Source organism: Equus caballus, chromosome 22, assembly GCF_041296265.1.
Source record: "Equus caballus isolate H_3958 breed thoroughbred chromosome 22, TB-T2T, whole genome shotgun sequence".
NCBI classification, from domain to species: Eukaryota; Metazoa; Chordata; class Mammalia; order Perissodactyla; family Equidae; genus Equus; species Equus caballus.
In genome coordinates this window covers 21970037-21985591 of record NC_091705.1, presented here as the reverse complement: position 1 = coordinate 21985591, position 15555 = coordinate 21970037, and the positions used below count along the sequence as shown (strand labels likewise).

At 41.4% G+C, this 15555-nt stretch overlaps 1 long non-coding RNA gene across 1 annotated transcript; it reads right to left on the bottom strand.

Moving 5' to 3' along the window:
* Positions 1 to 12436: 12436 nt before the first annotated feature.
* On the bottom strand, positions 12437 to 14814 carry LOC138920210 (uncharacterized). The gene is made up of 2 exons (XR_011431021.1): positions 14428 to 14814; positions 12437 to 13769 (listed from the first exon to the last, which is right to left on the bottom strand). It is a non-coding gene; the product is annotated as an uncharacterized lncRNA (long non-coding RNA).
* Positions 14815 to 15555: the final 741 nt, after the last annotated feature.

Below are 15555 nucleotides of genomic sequence, written 5' to 3'. Positions count from 1 at the left end.
AGTTAATTTTATTTATTTTAATAGGAAAGGCATTGCAGTGGTTAACTATTGCTGTGTACAAGCCACCCCAAAAGGCTGTGGCTTAAAACAAGCACACATTTAATTCGTGCTTCGGTATGTATGTTGATGATTTTGTCTGGGCTCCGCTCTCCAGTTCTCATCTCAGCTGGTTTTGACTGGGATCGCTCATGCACTTGAGCTTAGCGGCAGGTTGGCTAGGTAACTCTGCTACTGGGGCTGGCTGACTGTCACCTGGGCCACCTCAGCTCTCCGCCATGGGTCTCTCATTCTCCAGGAGGCTAGCCTGGGCTTGTTTACTTGAGATGGGCAGTTTTGAGAGAGAGCAGAAGTTGCAGGATGCAACGTCACTTCTCCCACATTCTTTTGGACAAAGCAAGTCACAAGACCAGAGCAGATTCAAGGCATGGAAAATAGACTTCAGCTCTTGATAGGAGGAGCAGCAAAATCAGATTGCAAAGGGCATGGATACACGGAGTGGGTGAGGAACTACAATCTGTCTACCATGGGCATCTACAGGGCTCAGAATCCACAGGATTCAAAGTCTCCTTTCTTTATAGGACTTCCAGATATTACCTTCCTTAGGGTTATCCATAGGCACCAATTTCTGGAGATATTTAATTCCTCCACTATTTCTGATCTATTGCTCAGAAGCCTGGTTGGACATGGCCCCTTGCTGAGGTGGGTGGCCTCCTGGATACCCTAGGAAGACAGGCCATGGTCCCTTCTGCTCTAGGAGTCTCTAAACATACCTGAGAGTTCTATACTCCATTCTTACCCCACCCCAGTTTTGACCCCAGGGTCTGTCATCTCAACTCCTGCCCTTCTCCCCCCTTTTCTTGCCACCCTCACCAAGTCATAAGGGGAGGCGTTCCCTTCTTTCCTTCTGCAGGGACTTTCCTAACCTCAGCCCTCTTCTGAGCAGATAGTCTCCTCTGTTCTGGCTGGAATCTCTCCAGCCACCTCCTCGAGGCAGCAAGTTGCAGGCTCCAGCTTTGAAGGAAACAGAGCTGCGCTGGAGGGAACTGGACTCCCAGGAGAGGGACATGAACGTGGAAGTGCTTAAAAAATATCAGGCCTGTCCTGCTCATCTGTAAAATACATGCCATGTGACACTGTGGCGGGGGGGCACTGGCTCCCAGCAAGGGCTCGGTGACAAGGAACAGCAATTTCCCTTGTCAGGGGGCTTGGTCTTTGCAGGAACAGCAGTGACTGTCACTATGTTGAGAAGTCAGCCTAAATTGTTTTCAACAGGGGCACCTCAGGTACAAATAAAACACAAGTCTTCATTTGCATGAGCTGTTTACTCCCTACAGAAATGGAACTTTGTTAAAACAACAATTTCTTCCTTCTTTACCACAAAATGGAAAACACAGTAAGTCTAGGGAAAACATTCAACCTCATTAGCGATCAAATAAACACCAATTAAAAAAAGAGCGATACAGATGTTTTTGCAATCGGCATTCATCTCCATTCCTTTCGCTGCTCTTCTCTTTATTGGAAGGGCTGAAAGCCTGGGAACTGTATTTTCCGGGAACTCCTTGCCAGATTTAGTCTGGATTTGGTTCTGCTGAGGAGAGAAGCTTGCATTAGACTTGGAAGGTGAATGAGGAGAGGCGTGATTGCTCCTCTAGACATGGAGAGGGGCAGGTGTGTGTGCGTCAGCGGATGCAAACGTGGGGTCTTGCAGTGGTCCCCACGCTGTTCTGTAGATTACCTGCAAATCACAGGCAGCTGTGATCGCTGGTGGCGGGTTTCTGCGAGTCTTGCAGATTCCTGATTCTCCGAGGGCTAGCAGTGAACTGGGCAGCTGAAGCCGTGGGGGATTTCCAGTGCTCTGTAAGCACCAAATCCCACATCTTCCACCAGAACAGAGCAGGAGTGCAGGGCTTTACGACCTAACCTCGGAATTCATCTGGCATCCTTTCTGCCACTCTCTTCATTTAGGGGGAAGCATTTGGTGTTTCATTGAAGCCTCTAAAGTCCTGGAACCTGACTTTCTACTATTTGCAACTTGTCCTGTCCTGCGGCTTGCTTTGCCTTTCTTGACCCCTTTTGATATTTTGCGTCAAATCCCATGACCTGCTTTTTGGTGTTGTTTTAAATTCTTATTGAAAAACAGAATTTAAATTTTATTTTCATTTAAATTTTAAATAATTGAGCATTATACATACTACTGTAGGTAAGTGCACCAATATTATGAGTGGCTCACTGAAGTTTTAGGCTTTACATGTCTGTATACACCCGTGTAACCACAACCCCAAGACATAGAAGCTTCCTTCTTACTCCTTCCCATTCAATCTCTGGCCCCATTAGCAATCACCAATCTCATTTCTATCACCATAGATTGGTTTTACTGGTTCTTGAATTTCATATAGAGTCATGCAATGAGTGGTGTCTGGATTAATTCATTCATCTTAAGGTGGTTTTTTATTTGTGGGTTCTTTTTTCTTTATTGTGGTAAAAAAAACCCCACAACATTAAATTTACCATCATAACCAGTTTTAAGCATACAATCCTATAGTGTTAGGTCTATTTACATGGCTGTGCAGTAGATCACTAGAACTTTTTCCATCTTGCAAAACTGAATCTCTGTACCCACTAAACACTAATTTCCCCTCTCCCTAGCCCTTGGAACCCACCTTTCTACTTTCTGTTTTTATGATTTTGACTACTTTAGATAGTTAATATGAGCAGAATCATACAGTATTTGTCCTTTTGTGGCTGGCTTATTTTGCTTAGCATAATGTCCTCGAGGTTCATCCATGTCATAGCATGTGACAGGATTTCCTTCTTTTTTAAGGCTGAATAATATTTCGTTTTGTGGATATGCTACATTTTCTCTACCCAGTGATCTGTTGACGGACATTTGAGTTGTTTCCATCTCTTGGCTATTGGGAATAATGCTGTGATGACCGTGAGTGTGCACGCATCTCTTCAAGATCCTGCTTTGAATTCTCTCGGATGTATACATTGGAATTGCTGACTCATATCATAGCTTTAAGTTTTTGAGAAACTTCATACTGTTTTCCATTTTCCATTCTCAGCCACAGTGCACGTGGTTCCAATTTCTTCACATCCTGGCCAGCACCTGTTATTTTCTGTTCTTTTCATAGTGGCCATTCTACTGGGTGTGAGGTGATATCCTATTGCAGTTTTGATCTGCATTTCTCTTGTGCTTAGTGATGTTGAGCATCTCTTCATATGCTTGTTGGCCATTTGTATATCTTCTTAGGAGATTTGTTTATTCAAGTCCTTTGCCCACTTCTGATCAGGTTATTGATGTTGTTGCTGTTGAGTTATAGAAGTTTCTTATATATTCTAGCTATTAATCCTTATTAGATTTATGATTTGCAAATCTTTTCTCCCCTTCCATAGGTTGCTTTTTCACCCTGTTGATTGTTTTCTTGATGTGCAGAAGTTTTAAGTTTTGATATAGTCCCATTTGTCTGTTTCTGCTTTTGTTGCTTTGGCTTTTGGTGTTTATCCAAAAAAATCATTGCTAAATTAAATGTCATGAAGCATTTCCCATATGTTTTCTTCTAGGAGTTTTATAGTTTAGGCCTTTAATCCATTTTTAGTTAATTTTTGTATGTGGTATAAGGTAAGGGTCCAACTTATTCTTTTGTATGTGCGTATCCAGTTTCCCCAACATCATTGGTTCCAGAGACTGTCCTTTCCCCATTGAGTGGTCTTGGCACTGTTGTCAAAAGACACTATATATGGAAGGGTCTATTTCTGGGCTTCCTATTCTGTTACATTGGTCTATATATCTGTCTTTATGCCAGTACCACACCGTCTTGATTTCTTTGTGGTATGTTCTGAGATCAGGAAGTGTGAGGTCTCCAACTTTGCTCTTTTTCAAGATTGTTTTGGTTATTCAGGGTCCCTGGGGATTCCATATCAATTTTAAGATTTTTTTTTCTATTTCTTCAAAAATGCCATTGAGATTTTGATAGGAATTGCACCGAATCTGCAGATTGCTTTGGGTAATATGGACATTAAACAATACAAAGTCTTTCAACACATGAGCATGGAATGTCTTTCCATTTATTTGTATCTTCTTTGATTTCTTTTAGCAATGTTCTGTAGTTTTCACTGTAGAAGTCTTTCACCTCCTTGCTTAAGTTTATTCCTAAGTATTTTATTCTTTGTGATGGTATAGTAAACAGGATTTAAAAAAAATTTCTGTTTTTGTCTGGTCATTGTTAGTTTATAGAAATGCAACTGATTATCATGTGTTGATTTTGTATCCTGCAACTTTGCTGAACTAATTTATTAGTTGTAAACTGTGTGCATGCGTGTGTGTGTGTAATCTTCAGGGCTTTCTACATACAAGATCAAGACATCTGAGAATAGAGATAATTTCACTTCTTTTCCAATACGGATACCTTTTATGTCCTTATCTTGTCTAACTGATTTTCCAGTATTGTGTTAAACAGTAGTGGCTTGAGTGGGCATCCTTGCTTTGTTCCTGATCTTAGAGGAAAAGCTGTCAGTCTTTCACCATTGAGTATGACATTAGTTGTTGGCTTTTCATATATGGCTTTTACTATGTTGAAGGAGTTTCCTTCTAGTCCTAGTTTTTTGAGTGTTTTATAATGAAAGGAATTTGAATTTTGCCAAGTGCTTTGTCTGCCTCTAATGAAATGATCATGTGGTTTTTGCCCTTCATTTTGTTAATGTGGTGTATTACTTTGACTGATTTTCGTATGTTGAACCATCTTTGCATTCCAGGTTTAAATCCAACTTGGTCATGATGTATAATCCTTTTAGTATGCTGTTGAATCTGGTTTGCTGGTATTTTGTTAAGGAGTTTTGCATCAATATCCATCAGGGATATTGGTCTGTAGTTCTTTTCTGGTGTCTTTTCCTGGTTTGGTATCAGAGTAATGCTGGCCTCATAGAATGAGTTCGGAAGTGTTCCCTCCTCTTCAATTTTTTGGAGGTAGGGTTGGTGGTAATTCTTCTTTAAATGTTTGGTAGAATTCTCCAATGATGACACGTGTTTCTGGGCTTTTCTTTCTTGGGAGGTTTTTGATTACTGCTTCAGTCTCCTTACTTATTATTGGTTGGTTCGGATGTTTTATTTCTTCATGATTCAGTCTTGGTATGCTGTATGTTTTTATGAATTTATCCATTTCTTCTAGGTTATCCAATTTGTTGGTGTATAATTGTTCATAGTAGTCTTTCATAATCATTTCTATTTCTGTAACATTAGTTATAACGTTCCCTTTCATTTCTAATTTTAGTTATTTGAGCCTTTTATCTTTTTTCTTAGTTAATCTAGCTAAGCAGATGTTGATTTTGTTGATCTTTTCAAAAAATTAAGTCTTAGTCTTGTTGATTTTTTGTATTGGTTTTCTATTCTCTATTGCATTTATCTTTGCTCTAATCTTTGTTATTTCCTTCCATCTGCTAATTTGGGGTTGGGTTTGTTCTTCTTTTCTAGTACCTTGAAGTACAAAGCTAGGTTGTTGATTTGAGATCTTTCTTTTTTTTTTTTTAATGTAAGTGTTGACCATATAATCTTACCAGTTAGTATTGCTTTTGCTGCATCCCATAAGTTTGGTATGTTGTGTTTTTGTTTTCATTTGTCTCCACATATTTTCAAATTCTCCTGTCATTTCTTCTTTGACCCATCGTTTGTTTAAGGATGAGTTAATTTCCACATATTTGTGGATTTTCCTGTTTTCTTTCTGCTGTTAATTTCTAGTTTCATCTTGCTTTGGTCAGAGAAGATACTTTGTATGATTTTAATCTTCTTAAATTTGTTAAGATTCATTTGTGGCCTAAGATGGGGTCTGACTTGGAGAATGTTCCATGTGTGATTGAGAAGATTGTGTGTTAGACTGCTGTTGGGTGGAGGGTTCTGTATATGTTTCTTAGGTCCAACAGGTCTACAGTGTTGATCAAGTCCTCTGATCTTCTGTCTGGTTGTTCTATCCCTAACTGAAAGTGGGGTATTGAAGGCTCCTATGATTACTATGTTTCTGTCTATTTATCCCTCCAGTTCTTCAATGTTTGCTTCATATATTTGGGATCTCAAATGTTAGGTGCATATGTATTTATAATTGTTATATCTCCCTAGTGTATTGACCCTTTCATCACTACATAACATCCTTCTTTGTCTCTTGTGACATTTTTTGTCTTAAAGTCTATTTTGTCTAATTATGGCCACCTCTACTCTCTTTAGGTTCCCATTTGTGTGGAATATCTTTTTCCATCCTTTCACTTTTAGCCTATGTATGTCCTTAGATCTAAAGTGAGGCTCTTGTAGACAGCATATAGTTGGATCTTATTTTTTAATCCATTTGGCCAATCTATATCTTTTAATTGGGGTGTTATATCCATTTACATTTAAAGTAATTACTGATATGGAGGGACTTACTACTACTATTAAAATTTTTTTCTGTATGTCTTGTAGCTTTTTGGACTTATCTTTCCTTCCCATGCTGCCTTCTTTTGTGCTTTTGCTGATTTTTGAAGTTATACATTTTGATTCTCTTCTCATTTCCCTTTGGGTATATTTTATATACATTTTCTTTGCAGTTACCATTGCAACTACACAAAAGATCTCAAAGTTAAAATAATCTATTTTAAACTGACAACAACTGAACTTTTAATTTAATTTGTTTTAATTTTAATTTAACAATTGCATATAAAAACTCGAGTTCTTTACATCTCTGACCCCCCATTTTATGTTATTGATGACTCGCATTACCTCTTTTTATATTGCATACTATTAACATGTAGATTTATATTTATTTTATGCTTTTCTTTTAAAAATTCTACACCAGATTTAAAAGTGACTTACACACTACAAGACTCTATTTGCCTGTATATTTTACCTTTATCAGGGAGTTATGTCACTGTTTATCATCCTTTTGCTTCAACCTGAAGGATTTTCTTCAGCATTTCTTGTAGAGCAGGTCTAACGGTGATGAACTACCTCAGTTCTCATTTATCTGCGAAAGTCTTAATTTTGCCTTCATTTTTGAAGGACAGTTTTGCTGGGTATAGTCTTGGTTGGTAGGTTTTTTCCCCCAGCTCTTTGAATATGTCATTCTACTCCCTTCTAGCCTGCAAATTTTCTGCTGAGAAATTAGCTGATCCTCTAACAGATCTCCTTGTACATAACGAGTTGCTTTTTCTCTTGCTGCTTTCAAGATTCTCTGTTTTTGTGTGACTTTTGACAGTTTAATCATGATGTCTCAGTACAGGTCTTTTTAGATTTATCCTAGTTGGAGTCTCTTGAGATTCTTGAATTTGTATGTCCATTTTTCTCCTCAGATTAGGGAAGTTTTGGGCCACGAATTCTTCATATATGCTCTCTGCCCCTTTCTCTCTTTCTTATTCTGAGACTCACATAATCTGTATGTTGTTCCTCTTGATGGTGTCTCGTAAGTCCCTTAGGCTCTTTTCACTTTTCTTAACTCTTTTTTCTTTTTGCTCCCCTGTCTTGGTAATTTCAAAAGTCTTGTCTTTGTGTTCACGGATTCTTTATTCTGCCTGGTCAAATTGGCTGTGGAGTCCTTCTAGAGAACTTTTCAATTCAGTTACCATATTCTTCAGTTCTACAATTTCTGTTCATTTCCTCTTTATAGTTTCTCTCTCTTTGTTGTTATTCTCACTTCATTCATCATTTTCCTGACTTCATTTTGTTGTCTATTTGTGCTCTTTGAATTCATTGAGCATCTTTATGATGGTTATTTTGAATTCTTTGTGTGATAATTCATATATCTATGTTTCTTTAGGGTCAATGTCTGAAGATTTATTTGTTTGAATAGGCCATGTTTCCTGGTTTCCTTGCATGTCTTGTCTTCCATGGCACTTTGGAATTTGAAAACTCAGCTACCTCTCCGTCTTTGTAGTCTGGTGCTTCTGGAGCTTCGGAGACGTCCCAAGCCTTTTCTGGGGATGTGTCCTCTCTGGGTTTGTACTTATCTCCTAAACGAAGAGGTTTTTGCGTTTCTACCCAGGAGCTCCCCCTGCGTCTGTCTGCAGTACTGCAGCCTCGCTCCTGTTGTAGTAAGCCACAGTGCTGGAGCGCCACCTAATGTATATCTGTGGTCCCGCAAACTCTGGTGCTAGACCAAGCCGTGTTGATTGCTCTTGTTCTCAACAGCCCCCAGCTTTGCGTCCCATTCTTGTCAGTATTTAGGCAAGACAGAAACCAGCCCCTCTGGCAGCACCCAGAAAAGTCAGAATGTTGATTCGCTCCACTCCTCTCCCTCTCCAGGGAAAGGTTGGGAGTTCAGGGTTTCCTCCCAATAACGCTGCCCTATGCCAGGAGGAGGGGTTGTGATGCATGAACGTCAGGAATATTCCTCTCCTGCTTCAGTGGTTGGCTTATAGCTCGCCTGAGGTACAGGAACCTCTTAACTGGTTTCTGGATTTCTCACAAAGGCAATCAGTCCCTGTATTCTTGTCAGATCTGTATCTTTGTGAGAAGGATGGTCTGAGGTTTCCTATTTCACTATCTTACTGGCATCACCCCTTCTCATCAGAAAGCTTTTTTTTGTATGCTAATATTCATACTTATTGAACACATGTGCCTATGCAGATTTATTATCTATACTGTATATAATTATAAATAAAATCCAGCTAAACTCCATGTGTGTGGTGCTAAGTCATAATCTGTTTCTCTTCAGAACCTCCATCTATGTACAAATATATCTTTTTATTGCTTTGTTGGGGTCATATTGGCTTACAACATTGTGTAAAGTTCAGGTGTATATCACTATATTTCAGTTTCTGTATAGACAGTATTGTGTTCACCACCAGCAGTCCAATTTTTATCCATCACCATACATATGTGCCCCTTTACCTCTTTTGCCCTCCTCCCACACCCTTCTCTTCTAGAAACCACCAATCTATTCTCCTTATCTATGTGTTGGTTTAGCCTCCACATATTAGTGAAATCATATGATATTTGTCTTTCCCTGTCTGACTTATTTCACTCAGCATAATATCCTCAAGGTCCATCCATGTTGTTGCAGATGGGACAATTTTGTCTTTTTTATGGATGAGTAGTATTCCATTGTGTGTGTGTGTGTATATATATATATATATACACACACACACACTGGATCTTCCTTATACATTCGTCTGTTGATGGGCATTTGGGTTGCTTCCACATCTTGGCTATTGTGAATAATGCTGCAATGAACATAGGGGTGCATATATCTTTTTGAATTGTTGACTTTATGTTCTTTGGATAAATACACAGAAGTGGAATGCCTGGATCATATGATGGTTCTGTTTTTAATTTTTTGAGAAATCTCCCCACTGTTTTCCATAATGGCTGAAGCAGTTTGCATTCCCACCAGCAGTGTATGAGGGTTTCCTTTTCTCCACATCTTTTCCAACACTTGTCATTTCTTGTCCTGTTAATTATAGTCATTCTGATGGATGTGAGGTGATATCTGATTGTAGTTTTGATTTACATTTCCCTAATAATTAGTGATGTTGAACATTTTTTCATGTGCTTGTTGGCCATCTGTAAATCTCCTCTGGAAAAATATCTTCATATCCTCTGCCTCTATGTCCCCTTATGAGGATAAAATGACATAACAAAGTGCCTGGCACAGCATCAATACTAAATGCAGTTTTACAACAGGAAGCTCATGAGACTCTATCACTGAGGCCCCAAAGCTGAGAAAAAGTGATGTCAGGCATCTCTGCAAATGGAGGAGCCGGCCCATCTACACAGGATTAGCAAAAGGGATGGCCAAAGACTACCTCTGCTGGTGATACCCCGATGCCTACCCTGACAGTATATAAGGGGAGGCTGGGCTATTAATCATGAGAGACATTAGAATGGGATTTCTTTAGAGCATGGATTACAGACATGCTTGGGGGAGAGAAGAGAGCTTAACCCCACCTCAGGCTGACTGAGGGCTTTAAGAGGACCCTCAGCAAGCTTGACATGTGTATCCTGGAATTTTCAGTGTTTCACACCCAGACAATGTAGAGTGAGGGGCTGGCTACCTGCTCAGAAAGCAGCTTGGAGTTCCCTGGGGGACATGCCCAAGAACTCACAAAAGTGTCGCTTGTAAGAACTATATTTGGACTTCTCTACCACCAGTTGGTTACTAAGGTCTCACTGAAGGGGGAAGAAAGAAATGAAAGTGGGTAGAGAACTCCCTCGTTCTCTTCCCTTCATCTTTCTCAATCATGGGGAAGCCAGAGGCAGCAGTGGGCGGGAGAATGAATGGAAAACCAAGGTGGGAAATGGCCAAGAAGCCCATCCACCACTCAGCCCCACACAGGTTTCCCAACCTGAGGTTGGTCCCCCCAGGGGAGAGGAACCTACTGAAAGAGAGATTGCAATTTCTATTACCTGAATAACAGGTACCATTATTACCTAGAAGGAGGGATGATTTAAGCTTATTTGAAAGGCGGTGTGAGGAAGAACGAAGCAACTTTCACCTTGAACCTTTCGGAGTCCAGTACGTCCAACAAACTGGCTACAAGAACAGGAACACAAAGGGAGTCTTTTCAAGGGGGTTGGGTGAACTTCACCTGGACAGAGGTCGGGGAACGTTGTGGTCTTTTGAGTAGACACACTCTCTCTCACTCTTCTCTTAGTCTGCAACGTGAGGGGCCTCTGGATTCAGTTCCCTGGTACTCCTGTTCTGTCCCTTATCCTACTCTCAGGAGGGTCCTGTGAGTAGTGTCACCAGCGGAGATGACCAGAGGCATTGGCATGGGTGGGCTGGATGTGGCCTGTCATAGGGCTTAGGGAGTCATGCTCTGATAACCAGATCTACTCTAAGAAGGAAGGGGCAGGGACAGGAGAGTGTCTGGGTCCAGAGAGGAGATATGAAGGATTTCAGCCCTACCCCTCAGAGAAGATGAAGTAAAGAGCTACTTTTTCCCTGTCTTCCCTCCCAGAACCTGGTGATGGCAGGTGACAATGTCCCACATCAGAGAATGTGTCTTTGAGTAGCCAGAGGAATGGCAGACATTGATGAGCCCTGCATCTGAGCTCAGAACTACCTCACAAATCCTCTTCATTGCTTAGTACTCATGGCTGCTTTTCCAAAAGAATGATTTGCCTAAATATTGTGGTCTCCTAGAAACTTCTAGTCACAGATCACGGGATAAGCTTTTGGAGCTGGCAGGATCAGGGAATATTTTCTGCAGCCCTAGACCATAGGATGCCCCTTTCTTTTCCTCCCTTTCTGCCTCCTGCCCTCCATTTATCCTTCTCTTCATTTCTTCTCTCACCTATTCAGCACGAGAGATTGTATAGTGCAGTCATTCATTCACTCAACAACTATTGAGTACCCACTATGTACCAGGTACTGTTCTTGGTGCTTAGGAGACATCAGTGAAGAGGACAGACACAACTCGCTGCCCTTTGGAGTTACATTCCAAGGGGTGGGAGGAAGACAGCAATACAGAATAAATAACGAATAAAGCAAATAAGTAAATGATGCAGTATGTCAGAAAGTGGTAAGTCCTATGGAGAAAGCATAGAGCGAGGAAGCAGGGGTGAGGCGTGTTGGTGGTGAGGGACCATGGGACTGAGGAAAGGACTCTGGCTGTTACTCAGTGATGTGAGCAGCTATTGCAAGGTTTGAAGTAGAAGAGGGCCAGGATGTGACTCTCGTTTTTAAAGGATCCCCTGCTGGCCGTATTGAGAAGGATGAGAGAGGCAAGGGCAGAAGCAGGAGACCAGTGAGGAGCTAATTGCAGCAACTAGAGAAAGAGGACGGTGGGTGAATCCAGGCCGTGGAGATGGAGACAAGCGGTCGGATTCTGGAGACCTTTTGAGGTCAAGTTTACACAATTTCCTGATAGAAAGGATGTGAGACAAGAGAGGAGAGGAGACAAGGATGCCTCCTAGATTTTTGTCTCAGACTCCTGGAGGAATGGAGCTCCCATCAACTGAAATGGGGCAGTGTGTGGGTGGAGGAGGTTTGGGAGGATGAGAAGGTCATTTTTTGAAATGTCGCTTTTGAAATGTTATTGGGCATCCAAGTGGAATTACTGAGTAGGCAGGTAGAGATAATATTCCAGAAAGAGTCCCCAGCTGCAGAAATAAATTTGGGAGTCCTTGGGCTATCAATGGTACTTAAGGTCACTGGGCTGGACAAGAGCATCAAAGGACATCTTGTGGTGGTTAAGTGTTGGGGAGCTTGAGGCAGACTGCTTGGGTTCAAACTCAGCCAGCCACTTACCGGCTGTGTGCCTTAGTTTCCTCATTTCTGAAATGTGGATGATTATAGGCCATACCTTATCTGGTTGTTGTGAGTTCGTTCATGTAAAGTACTCAGAATAGTCTAGCACTCAGTAAGCTTTCAGCACACGCTAGCTGGTTATTCTTTTTGCAACAGATATGAATTTCTCCATGACACCAGAATGTCACCAAACTTTTGGAAAATTGGAAATAATTTCAACCTTAAAATCTGCAAGTAGAGGACAAATATATTTTTTTCAGAAACATCTGTGAATAAATTGCTGACATGTTCCCTTATTAACCTAAATATTTGTGTACATTTCCTCCAAATAAGTACAGTCTCCTACATGACCATGATACCATTCAAATAAAGAAATTAACATTGACACATTATTATTATCTCATCTTCGGATGGCATCGAAGTTTTTAAAATTGTTCCCAAAATGTCTTTTATACAAAAAGGTTCTGGCTTCATTTAATTGTCATGTCTTGTTAGTTTCCTTTAATATGGAACAATTCCTCTTTGTTTTACTTTATGATCCTGACATGTTTGAAAACACAGGCAGTTCTTTTGTAGAATGTCTATCATTTTGAATTTTTCTGATACTTCCTGATGATCAGAGTCAGGCTCTGCATCTTTGGCAGAAATGTCCAGAAGTGATGCTGTGTTCTTCTCATTGCATGCAATCAGGAAGCACACGATTTCAATTTGTCTCATCGCTGGTGATGTTCACTTTGATTGCTTGGTTAAGATGGTGTCTGCCAGGCATTAACACTGTCGTTACTCTTTTTTCTTCTTTATAATGAGTAAATACGTCACTTACAGTTTTTTTCTAATTCCGATTAAATCCAGTCTGAGTACTTCCCCCACCAAGGTTGGAGAGAGGGAATAGTAGATATTTTCCTTGGCTTCTCACCCCGCCATTGGGCTGTAGTATAAGAGCTGTGGTTCTTGGAGCCAAATTTTCTCTGGCATGCACTTGGCAGCCTGCCCCCAGGTCCAACACTTCTGGAGTGCTGCATCTTCCCAGGGTGCAATTTTCCACTGCTCACTCTTTCACCACCCACTCTGTGGAACCGCCCTTGTTTGTGTATGCTCCGCAGCCGTATCCCCTTCCGGCCTTGCTAACAGAACTCCCTAATTCCACCGGCAATGAGTTTCGGCAGTACCTAGGCCCTTCCCCAGTCCCAGGGGATGGATCTTCATTGGTCCACAATAATTTATAAGCAGCCTCACCCCCTGGCCAGTGATTGATTGAGTGATTGGTTGAGGCTGGGACACGTGTTGAGATTCTGGCCAATCAGATTTGAAAGGAAGTCGGCAGGCGGCTTCAGGCCAAAAAAATTCCACTAGCTGCCTGCCTCTGTGCACAGACAGTGGATTTGGTAAGAAACCTTCTATGTGGCGAGTCTAATATTACCTTTACTACAGCATCATAGAAACGGAAGATGCAGAGCTTCAGGTCTGAGAACCAGGTAATATATCCCACTGTCTGAACTTGCCCTCTACATGACTTTCCTGCTTCTTCCCAGGATCCTGAGATCGGTTCCATCAGGGAATCTGGGAAAAAAATGAAAGTCCAATGGTTTTCAGGAGACTCATTATTTTCTCTCTTCCTGCCCATTAATAACGGAGAATTTAAAAAATTTGTAGGAATAAGGTACATAGGGAATTGATGTTTTGTATGGTTGGATGTGTTACATTTTTTCCCCCAAAGTCAAATTGGTGTTTATTTAAAAAAAAAAAGAAAATAAACCTAAATAACTTTATACAATATCCACATGTTGTTGTAACTTCATCTTTTTTCTTTTATAGTTTTATTGAGATATAATTCACCTAGCATAAAAGTCACCCATGTAAAGTGCACAATTCAATGATTTTGAGTGTGTTCCTAGGGTTGGGATGTGCTGGATTTTAGTGTATGTACTTCTGACATGTAGCTGTATAACGTGCCTGTTGGTGTCACTGCAGGACTCTGCTGTCCAGTTTTCACAGCTGCCTTCCTCTCAGTGTTGTGTTTTCTTGTGACCAAATTAGGCAGCAGTTAAATGTAATGCGTCTGTCTCAAGGGAGACTGCCATTGCAGAAATGGGGGATAAATGCACCTTTGAGTTTCACAAGCTGAGAGCCGGATGAAAGACGCAAAAGTTTGGGAAAACACAGGCTCCTGTAGAGGCAGCCCCTCCGTTTCCACCTCCCTCCCCCACACTCCAGTTACCTTTTGAGAGTAGACAACACTTTGGGATATGTGGGAGAGAGAGGGGAACTGGAGGGAACCAACACTGGTGGGGTCCTGAGAAGGGTCCTCAAACCTCAGGTCCAATTTGCATTGGAGAGTCAGGAGGACTTCTGCCTTTGTTCCTGGTGACGTGGCTTGTGGAGTTCCTGTCTACAGCCTGGCCTGGCAACAGAAGAGCAGAATGGTATGGGTGCTCTTACTAAGTGGAGAGGACCTGAGATCACCTTGCAGCCTTTCCAGAGGTCCCAGGTAGCCAGATTTTCCCATGCGCTTGAGAGGATTGTGAGCAGAGCTGAAAGTGAGTGGATGCCGGGAATCCCTGAGATGAGGAAGATGATGATGCTAGGGGCACCTGTATGGATCTGTAGTCAAGGGCAGTAGAAGGTGATGGACCTTTCAGCAGCTGCCTGCATGGACTGATGTCACAAAGACATCTTAGACACCACTGGGGATGGAGAGGGTGGGGGTGGGGGGATGACACTGATTTGATTGAGGAGATCTTGAATTGACCAAGATTAAGTCCATGGAAAGGGTGCTTAAAGTAGAACTTATGTTAAATTATGGAAAAAATTTAAAATGTAATGTTTTTTTCACACCTGGGATGGTGGCTTTAGAGTTGCGTTTTTAAAATCTTGATCATGACACCTATTTCTCCAAAATACAGCTTCCCCATGTGTAAACTAGGGTTGAGGAGGATGAGTTGGACTAGGTGGTATCAAGAGCTTTTCCAGCTCAGATTGATCATGATGCTAAAGTCTTGGAATCTCCGATGTTTCACTGCCCACCTGTGAAAGTTTTCCCCATAAGACACTCTCTTTGCAGTCCTTTCCCCAGTCTCCAGTCTCCTGAAAATCTCCAGGATAGCTCAAGGTGACAGGGACAAGGGGGATGTTCCCAGCTCTCTCAGAGATCATATGAAAATGCAAGAGAATAATATATGTACAATCATGCCATCAGGGCAAATGGAAACATTTTGGCTTTCTGCTTCTCCTTCCAGTCCATGCTTACATAAGTACCACTTCTGTACCAGATCCTGGAGACCGCATTGTACCCAAGGGCTTTTGAGAGGCGAGAAGGATGGAAAAGGAACAATGGCTATTTTAGTTC